This window comes from Dipodomys merriami, unplaced genomic scaffold (genome assembly GCF_024711535.1).
Source record: "Dipodomys merriami isolate MVZ:Mamm:240054 unplaced genomic scaffold, mDipMer1.0.p SCAF_4, whole genome shotgun sequence".
Classification (NCBI taxonomy): Eukaryota; Metazoa; Chordata; class Mammalia; order Rodentia; family Heteromyidae; genus Dipodomys; species Dipodomys merriami.
This window is the reverse complement of record NW_027205603.1, coordinates 35,653,529-35,665,083: the sequence shown is the minus strand read 5'-3', so window position 1 is coordinate 35,665,083 and position 11,555 is coordinate 35,653,529.

Here is an 11,555-nt window from a genome sequence, read left to right as displayed (position 1 = left end):
TGGAAACCAGTATGGAAATTCCTCAAAAGGCTACACTTAGAGCTCCCCTATGACCCAGCAATCCCACTTCTGAACATTTACCAAATGACTACAAACAAGGCCATACTAAAGCTACCAACACAACTGTTATTGCAGCATTATTTACCATAGCTAAGATTTGGAACCAACCTAGATGCCCCTCAGTAGATGAATGGATCAAGAAAATTGATGTATGTGTGTGTGTGTGTGTGTGTGTGTGTGTGTGTGTGTGTGTGTGTGTGTGTGTGTGTGTGTGTGTGTGTATTCTGTGCTTCTATCAGAAAGAATGACACCACCCCATTTGTAAAGAAATAGAAAGACTTGGAAAAACTCATATTCTGTGAAGTAAGCCAGGCCCACAGAAACATGGTTTCTCTCATTTGTAATAACTAGTATATGTCTAGGATAATCCTAGCAGATGAGCAGAGCAGCTCAATAGCTATGTACATATGACCATATAAGATGATGCTAAGAGAAATGAACTCCAAGACATGGACACAAGAGATTTTTCTTTGTTGTTTTTAATGTATGTTGTGATTTCTTGTTTCTCTTGTATTTTCCCCCTTTGTTGTCATTGTATTTGTTTTTCCTACCCTTGGTATTGTATATACATTTATCTGAATTAAGGAAAGGATAGGGAACAACAAAATGGTGAGACAACAGACAAAGGGGGAACCAATGCAACATCAGTACAAAACACTATGTTGGAAATGATATGTACAACTGGGGGAGTGGCGGTGGGAGAGGGAAAATGGGAGAAAAATGAGGGAGGGGGTAACAATTTTAACAAGAAATGTACTCACTACCTTACTTAAGTAACTGTACATCATCTGTACATTACCTTGACAATAAAAATTTAAAATAATAAATAAATAAATAAATAAATAAATATTTCCTTCAAGGTCACCTCCCTAGTACAGTACCTAACCTCATTCTACTAGGCTCCAATAACAGTACGGGCTAAAAACTATGTGATTTGGGGAAACACTTATCTAAGCCATCTATAATTATATGGCTGCTAAATAAGGCAACGGGGGATACATATAATAATAGTCAATATATAATTTGTTACAGCATTGGCATGTCATGCTTTAGCTAAATTTCAAAATCATATTAATAGAATCTACTTTTAGGAGGTATTAAGAAAATAACAGACATCTCTAAATCTCATGTTTCTCTCTCTACAATAAATGTATTTTTGTCCTGAAAGACAAGATACACAATCAATTCCCTACATAGTGCCCGGGAAAATGATAGCTGATCAATAAATCATAACTCTTATTATATCCTGCTGCAATATTATCTCAATTTGCGTCTATCCCATTAAAAGTTTATAACCTACAGAAGGAGGTGGTGCTGCCAGCACAGCATCTGATATACAGCAGCTTTCTGATGCTCTTTGACTAGGCCACTCTTCTGTCAGGTGAACAAATATGTGAGTTGTGTGACTTTATTTCCATTCTTAATTTCTTAGCTTGACTTATGCTTACAGGCCATTTATTGGCTCTCTTGATAAGACTTTCTAAATTTACCTGCCATTACTACCCAAAGAAAATCATCATCTGGGCCCTCTCTCTCTCTCTCTCCCTCCCTCTCTCTCTGTCTCTCTGTCTCTCTGTCTCTCTCTGTCTCTCTCTGTCTCTCTCTGTCTCTCTCTGTCTCTCTGTCTCTCTCTCTCTCTCTCTCTCTCTCTCTCTCTCTCTGTCTTGCTCTTTCTTTCTTTCTTTCTCTCCCTCCCTCCCTTCCCCCCCTCTTTCTTTGTACTGGTCCTGGGAATTGAACTCAGGGCCTGGGCACTGTCACTGAGATATTTTTGCTCAAGGCTAGTGTTCTACCACTTGAGCCACAGCTCCACTTCTAGCTTTTTGATGGGTAATTGGCGATAAGAGGCTCCATGCACTATCCTGCACATGCTGGATTCAAACCTCAGATCCTCAGAGCTCACTTTCCTGAGGAGCTAGGATTACTGGCATGAGCCACTGGCTACCAGCTTGCCTCCGTTCTTTCAATGTAAAGACCTTAACTCTGACACGACCCTCCTCTTCCCCTTTCCATCTAATCTAGTCCTCAAATTATCTGTACGTAGTTGTATGATGAGGTTTTAATTCAATATATCAGCTTATGAGTACAATGAATCCTAATCAATCTCTCCTTTTCTATAACTTCCCAAACTCTCCCAACCCCAATCTCCCTTCCCTAGCTGTTTTTTCCATAAGTACATTATTATTATAACTACATTCACCTATCCTGCCTCTCTCCGTCTTCCCTGCTACCACTGAACCTCTTACCTTCAAAACAACACATGCTTAACCTTCTTGGGTAAACTGTAGGTTAGTTGCTTAAAGAAGTTAACCCATATCTTAGCTATGGTAAATAATGCTGCAATAAACATAGTTGTGCTGGTAGCTTTAGTATGGTCTTGTTTGTGATTACTTGGATTATTGGATAAATGCCCAAAAGTGGGATTGCTGGGTCACAGGGGAGCTCCCACGATATAACCCCTGCTTTCACCGTATTTGATGTTGGTATCATTTGTGGAGGGGAAGGGAAAAAAACAAATTGTTTAAATAGGGATACAGGTGGACCCATCGCAACAATAAGATGTACAAGTTGTTATGTCGAAAAACGAACTTTACAACTTTGGGGAGTAATATGAGGGGGGTGGGGAGATGGGAAGGGAAAGGAAGGGGAAACAAAGGAGGAGGCTACAATGCTTGATAAGAAATGTATTCATTATCTTGCCCATGTAATTGTAACTCCTCTGTATGGTATTTTCACAATAAAAAAGGAAGTTAAATCATTTCAATCCTCTTCTGTATATGTCATGCTTTAAGCAAAATGTTTATGTACATATGCATATGACCCTGTATATGTTCTCATATTCTCATATATGTCTAAAATTTATATCTAACTTCCACACATAGAGAATTCATGCATTCTTTATCTCCCTGAGCCTGACTTACTTCACTTAACATAATATTTTCTGGGCCCATCCATTTCCCTGAAAATGATAGAATATTATTCTACCTGGTACATGAGAAAAACTCCAGTGTGTGGTGGGGGGGGGGGAGGGGGAGCATCTGGGCTGTTTCCATAACTTGGCTCTGGTGGATAGTGCAACAATGAACTCAGGTGTGTAAACTCTCTTGCTCTGTTTTTATCACTTTGGTATAACTTGTGTTGTTGATTGTGTTTGTCTTGTTAGTCACATGACCTCAGATACTTCTAAACTTTCAGGGAGGAGGTGCATCTCATATCATCTTTTATCCATTCAAAGATACAGTTGTTTCTCATTAACATCTCTGACATCAGAATGTACTTTTACAATCAATGGCAATTTAAAGTATTTTAGGTTCAAATTATAGAGCAGTCTTGAGAATATTTGAGTTTACTTATCAGAAACAACCAATCTAAGCAGCAACTTTATTATTATTTCAATTACTATTGCTGTTATTGTTGTCAGTCGTGGAGCCTGAAGTCTGGGCCTGGGCTCTGTCCCTGAACTCTTCAGCTCAAGGTGAGCACTCTACCACTTGAGCCACAGTGTCACTTCTGGTGTTCTGAGTGGTTTATTGGAGACAAGAGTCTCATGGACTTTCCTGCCCAAGCTGGCTTTGAACCCTGATCCTCAGATCTCAGCCTCCTGAGTAGCTAGGATTACAGGCATGAACCACCAGTGCCCAGCACCAACTTTATTTTTTTTAATTTATTTTTTATTGTAAAAATACTGTACAGAGGGGTTACAATTACATGGGCAAGGTAATGAGTATATTTCTTATCAAGCATTGTTGCCTCCTCCTTTGTACCAACTTTATATTCTCAGATAAAATCTGTTTTCCCTCCCTCACCCAGTACTGATATTAAGAGATGTAATCCCCTTTATCCTTTCCTAGTAATCTTTAATTTTTATTTATCCTAAAACCAAGCATGTAGTTATCATCTCAACTTAATGGATAAGAGTAGGGGTGCTTCATATCACACTCCCCATATTGACTACTCTTTTCCTTATTTGTAAATAAAAATCCATGTTATAAATAGTGCCATATTATGCTTGAATATATTACTTGGAATTACCCCAGTGATTAAGAGGTTATTTGAAAGATTAACGTATGTTATAAATTAAGTTGCATTTATTTATGTCATTCTATTCTTCTTATACCATAATCTGTTTCTATGTAACATTCATTTGCCTTTACTAAATTAATCACCTTGCTATGGAAGTTAAGAGTTACTAAACAGTTATTCAGGTTATTATGCAGTCCTTGAAATCAGACCTCTTGAGTTTGGATATTGTCTGTTTTCTAGCTCAAGAACTTTGGAGCTAGAAACTGAACTTCAGTAAATCTCAGATAACTCATTTACAAAGTGGGAATGACCATATTGCTGCAGAGAGATGAATTAGTCATTATTATTATTATTATTATTATTATTTATGAAAATACCATACAGAGGTGTTACAATTACATGGACAAGAAAATGAGTACATTTCTTATCAAGTGTTGTTGCCTCCTCCTTTGTTTCCCTTTCCCATCCCTTCCCATCTCCCTCCCCCCCGCCAGCCAAAGTTGTAAAGTTCATTTTTCAACATAACGTCTTGTACATCTCATTGTTGCAATGGTCTTAATTTAGAAAATCACATAAAATATTTAACCTAGTGCTAAGCCCAGTAATATTTATTGACCATTAGTCTAATTTCACTTACATATCAGTTATAATTACCAATATATGTCTCAGCCAGTTACATGTGCCCCAGTTTCTTATTCTGAGAATGGGAATAATAAAATCTCAGGCTCTTGTAAGCAGTAAGTAAGATCATTATAAATACTCAGCATACTTTGTAGCATGAGTTGCCATTAGAACCTCTCTATATACATTGTCTCCTCACTTCCTCACCACAGCCTTATGAAGTCAGTACTATTGTTACCCCCTATTTTGTACACCAAAGCTTCAGTATAAACTCTACATGCAACTAGTTCTGTCAGATCAAGGAATCCAACTCAGGTTTGTCAGAGATTAGAGCCTGAGAGTTTCATCATTTACCACCTGCCAATGGGAAGTAATTGAAATGTACCTGGCTATTTTAAAAGCTTTTTCCTCTCCTCACATTGTAAACTTATGTGCTCCCTGTCAAACATGAATATCAAGGCAGCACTGAAAGTGATGTGTAGTTATTTTCTAGCTGGGAAATGAGTGGCGTTAGAAATATGGCTGCAGTTTAAACTGTGAACATATGGATACCATTTGAATGTGAATTTAGCTAGTAAAGAAAGTGAGCATACAGCAAAGGGGAATTGTAAAGCAGAAACTTTCATTTTCCTGAGCTTTTGTAAGAAATAGCTGATCAGAAATCTTTTCACTTTGTCATCTCAATAGTCATGTTAATTGTGTGCAATAACTACAGTTTTCCATTTTAAAATATCTTTTTGTGTTTTCAATCATGACAAAATTAAACAGACCTTTTAAAGTAAATGTTTTTTTCTTTACTGATTAAATGATTCCTTTATCTGCCTTCCAGCCACACCAGAGGAGTGTAATTGCTTGAAAATTCTTGTCTATCATGTCTAATCCTTAAGAATGATAACAAAGCACATTAGTTCTTCTCCCAATTTATCAGGCAATTGGAAGCATTGGTAGATAATTAGCAAGTTGTTTGGTCCCCTGAATTTCAGCATCAATATAAAACCTTTAAAATTCCCATTATTTTATAATATTGAATCTTGAAGAAAGCTGTATCATCCTATAAATAAGATGACATTTATATTTGAAGAATTAATAGCTATTAGCTGCATCGTTTTTTCCATATAGTTATTTGACAGCTTCAAACATTAGAATGCTAACTTTTGGGTAATTTGGAAATCTTATTCATCAAAGTTATTATTGGCACTGAACGAAATTTACTGTATCAATGGACTGTTATCTCCTGAAACTACACGTTTATAATTTCATTCATTTACTTAACACATCCCTTGGCACATTTTCATTGAGTACCTATGTGCTCTTCTAGATAATAGATCATAATGAGGAAAAAGACAATTTCCCTACCACAACCATGTCTTAGTCTTTTCCTGTCCCTCAACAGAACAGCCAATAATAAAATATCTGCTAAGAGAAAATATTTTGCAATCTTAAGGCAAAGAGGAGCCAGACATAAGCACTCATTTATTTTACCTTTCCTTATTGCCTTCTTATTAACTGGCCTATAAATACTAAGCAAGTGAACCTTAAACTTTGCCTCTCCTCTGCCAGAGCTTCAAGTCTATCCGTTTATTGCACACATGCAACAGTGGAGGACTGTACAACTCACATGAGGAAAATTTGAATAGACTTTAATAAAGACTCATATTTAGAAAATCACCTCCAAATTGTGAGGATAAAGAGCATTTCTAGACTTCTAAGACATAGAATTTGAGCCTTTCTAGAAATAAAAAATTCCAGGAAAATGACGAGATTGTGTAGGTGGATAATGATAAGGGAATGAAAAAGGCATCCCATATTGAGGGATATAAGTCAAGCAGCATGGCAGGAAAGTCAGAGAGTAGAGCAGGGGTAGTCTCAGATGGAGCTCAGGGAAGAGGTGGATAACAGTGAGGATATGGATCATAAATGGTGGCTATATGGAATTTCATTTTCATCTTTCTACTTGACTGGATTACTAGATATAAATTCCTACTCCTAAGATTAAAATCATATGATTGATTCAATACATTCTACTTGTAATGTATAATGTAAACATCAGTATCTTTTTAAAGCAGAAGTATATTTTATTCTCTCAATTCCATTAATAATTGAACTGAGATGATATTGCTATCATATCTGTCACATTATAACAGATGAAAGTCAATATGGGATGAGAATTATCTGAAAAGACTTTAACCTTTGCAGATAGTCTGGTCTCTGTCACAACTACTTCACTCCATAATCACATCGTGAAAACACTCGTAGACAGTATCTAAATAGATGTGGCTGTTTTCGATATTTTTTTTCCACAGAATAAACAGAAGGTCTGCCAAGTTCTTAACTGGCTATCAGCCTAGGGAAGTAGAATCTGTGTGTCTAATCATTTATATTGAAGTGAATTTTATATAGTGAACACAAAATTAAAATTAGTAAAATGAATAATCTTTTGGAATCATCTTTAAGAAATTACTCGCAGTATCTTATGCTCCCTACCCTGTTACTTAAAATAATCATCAAAGTAACTGATCTAGATTATTACCTGCTAATCTAGCTTATCTATTGAAATCTCCCAAATATATAAGCTGAATAATCTATAGCTCAGTCATTCCTAGTGTAACAATGATTCATGTGACTACATGGTACTTCAACTACTAATCCCAAATTAAAATTATTTGATCTACATATTATAATTTTTAGTTTGTATTCCCAAACAATTCAATTAGTTAGAATTTTAAAACATAGCTGGGAGTTGGTGTTGTCATATCAACATAACATGAATATTTGCTTAAATATCACTTGAATGCATTTTAATGCATACACAATATTTTAATAATACTGATGATAAAGGATGGGAGATTGGGGCTGGGACCAGGGAAATAAGCTGAAGGTTAAGGAAACAGAGGTCATCAGCAGCAATGAAGGCCTCCTAAAAGATGGAAATAGGAAGGGGACCAAAGTTTCAGAAGCCAAAATAACAAATCAGGACAGAAAGAAAATAGTGTCCAGGAAAATGTCCAAAAATAGCTCATATACCTGTGTTGGAGGGGCCTCATAAAGCAAGCAGAAGAATGGATTGGAGAGCCAAGATGATAGGGAGCTTGGATAGAAAGGCTATTTCCCTGTCAGCAGTGAATATAAGAGGGTGCACTAAGCAATGGTGAATGGTAATGATAGAGATTAAAAGCAACACAATGGGAAATACCTGCTGGGAACAGAAACAGACTCAGAATTGTCATGAAATCAAGAACTACTAGTCATTGTTTATTGCTTTTTCCTCTTTTTAAGGAAAAAAAAGTCTGGGAGCGAAGCCCTGTGTTCAATTCCTCAGTACCACATACACAGAAAAAGCCAGAAGTGGTGCTGTGGCTCAAATGGTAAAGTGCTAGCCTGGAGCAAAAAAGAAGCTCAGGGATAGTGCCCAGGCCCTGAATTCAAGCCCTAGGACTTGCAAAAAGAAAGAAAGAAAGAAAGAAAGAAAGAAAGAAAGAAAGAAAGAAAGAAAGAAAGAAAGAAAGAAAGAAAGAAAGAAAGAAAGAAAGAAAGAAAGAAAGAAAGAAAGAAAGAAAGAAAGAAAAAAGGGAAGGAAGGAAGGAAGGAAGGAAGGAAGAAAAGGAAGGAAGAAAAGGAAGGAAGGAAAGGAAAGGAAAGAAAAAAAAGAAAAAACTGAAAGACATTATAAGATCATAAGACATATCTCATATACAAAATTAAAGCAGAGGCAAAAGTGCCATTTTATTCTGAATTGGCTCTCAGAGGATAAACTTTCATGTAGGAATTCCCATTTTTCTCAACATTGTGGATAAGTGAAGTTAGAAATAATTTGAATTAAAAGATGATGATTATGCCTCTCTAGTAATGTCTTTCTGTATAAAACTTAAGTAGCACTTTTATATTAAGTTTCAAGAAAGTAATTAGTTTGATGGAATAAATAGATAATAAAAATACATGTATGACCTTGAAATAATTTCTCCTCACTTAATTTTTTTAAGAGCACACAATGTAAAGAGGCTTATCACAATTTGTGATGTAGTTGGGGAGGGAGGATGAACTAATCTTAAAGGCTTAAAGAAGTGAAAGAAAATGTTTAATGATAATCATGTAAATTGAATGCTCCATGAATTTGTGTTCCAGCCCTGTGTAGGGGTCATGGGAAACTTCTGTTTCCTTCTAAAGTTAGTGTATGTGCTGTCAAAGTGAGCACCTTTGCAAATACTCACTCTCTAAGTTAGAGATCTTCAGAATTTTCTATTGAAAATTCTTGGAATGAAAAGGAGACGCAAACACTTTCTGTTTCAATTATAATTCTGGATTTTACTATTACTCAAGAATTGAATGCAGGTATATCTTAGTCCAAACAAACCCATGTGTGCTAGAACAGAAAACTTTTCTCATACTTCTCCAGCAAGATTAATTGCATTTTGGAGAGCTTGTTGTTGTTGTTGCTGTTGTTGTTTCCAATAACTGGTCACTTTCTCCTCCAAAATTTTGACTGTGTTATGTGAACTTATGTGGTACCTGGAGGTCAGGTTGAAAGAAAGTGAAATAACACAAGAACCCTTGCATCCGCCAGTCACTATCATACACTTCTCTATCTGGTTTTTGATCCTACCAGGACTTTTCTGTCCTGTTCATAACTTTATTTCACACCATGGCTTCATTTGGGATATTCTGAGGCCCTGCTCCTCCCTTGAGTAGAGCCCATAGCATTTCCTTAGTTCTTTCTTTGCACAAGTATGTCTGTTTCTATTGGGAAGATGTCAGGGAATAGAAAAAGCTGAGTTGTGTGATCTGTGTTTTGCAGCATGAGAAAATGCCAAACTGGCTCACAAAATCAAGTATCATTTGAATTTTTATCAGCAGTGAAATGTGTTTGGACAATGCCTCCAGCCTGAAAGTTGTCAGTATTCTGAATCTTAAGCCTCTTAAGAGAAGCAGAGTGTAATCTTTCGTGGTTTGCTTTATATTTTCTAAAGATTAATGCTATTGAACATGTCTTCATTGCTTATATTCCATCTACATGTAAGATTTACATTTACATTTCCTATATGCCATCATGTGTGATGCGATAATCATGTATTTACTTCTGTGTGTTAGGATTCTCACAATATATTGTCACTATTTTCCCATTTTTTTTAACTTCAATGAGTCAATCATCTCATAAAGACACTAAACATAGAAAATGTCTGGTATGTTTATTTTGATAGTTTTGTAATTAGTGTCTAGCTTTTCATTGAAGACCATCCTTTAACATTAACAGTAGAAAGATCAGAATTTCTGTAGCTTTGATTGAGCAGCAAAGCATTTAGTGGCCTTATTTTTTTACAAAAAATTTGAGGAATAGTAATCTGAGTTAATATGATTGTTTTCAGACCCTTCAAGATGTTCTTTTGTTGTTTCTGTTTGATAAACTCCCAAAAAGAATCTGCTGTATTTTGATTTTTTGTTATGAAAAGAATAAAGCCCCTCTGCCTTCTACCTGTGGGGTGTTCTAAACAGGCATATGTTTCTTGTTCCAACTCTAGGAGGAGACCTCTCTGCTTTGTATCAGTGCAAGACTCTAGCCTTCAATAAATTTCCTGCATTTTCCCAAGGGTGGCTGCCTTTTGCTTCTCCTTCCTTGGTGGAAGCAAACATTGTTGGGAGTTTAAGTGGACGTTTTGCTTGTTTTCTCCATGGTGCTATTTCTGAATCTAATTTCAAAAAAATTTAATAGAGCTCCAAGGAAGGTGCATTGTAAAGAAAATGTTATTATATGATCCTTGTTAACATTTCCTGCCATTGTAATAAAATGTACTAATTGAATTTCTAAACAAATTAATGACATCATATTTTTGCTTGTTTTGTTTCATTCCCTGTACAATGGATGATTCATTTTTAGGTGCCTGGTTGTTGTTGTTGTTGTTTCACATGCAATCTGCTTTATTTCTCACCTCTGCTGGGAGCTCCTATTTGCCCTTCAGTCAGCATTTGAGTAGAGATGCAATCTGGAAGTCCGTCCACACTGGAGCCAAGGAGGAGAGAGCTGTATATCCACCATAGCTTTCCCCTCAGTGTGATGGCAGACTCAGAAGGAAAGCAATGTGTCAGGCAGGATTCTGGCCCGGAAAGCCACAGTGAAATTCCCCAGGGCCAGAAAACCTCCTTAGTGATGTATAAAAAGTGAGCTTGTGAAAGGACTCCATCAAGAGAACATGACAGACACTCCCTAAGCAGCCAGAGGAACTGTATTCCTGTTACCAGAGGCCTTTAGTAAAGTAAAGCCGTTTAGAAAACACAGAGCAATGGTTACTGGATAATGACTCCCATGCATCACAATTTCCCCTTTCATCTCTCCTCCTAAGAGCTAAAAAGAGCAGAAGGATTAACTTGCCTGTAAATTGTACTTTTTTAAAAATCATTTTGTCCTATGTCTTCAACTAAGATTCACAAACCTTACAACCTTATAAGAATGTATTACATTATTTTCCATATTTCCATTAGAAAGTAATGCATTATGTCTCTTGGAATACATTTTAAAAGAAAAAAATTGTGGATTTGTCTATGCTTCATTTTAGGATGGAAAAATACAGGATTGGAGTAAATTAGGTGAAGTGAGAGAGAAGGCCTTTCAAAACCCATTATGTAAAATCAGAGCTCATTCATATATTACACTCATAATTTTCTACTATTAGCTTCCTGGACAAATTATAAATCCTTGTAAATAAGTAGAGCAAATTATACATACATATATAGATATACTCACATATATCCATACCCATATATATGTGTGTGTGTATATATATTTTTTTCATGGTGCTGGGGATTGAACTCAAAGGCTTACATTTTCAAGTTTGAAGTTCTACTTCTTATGTGAAATTTCC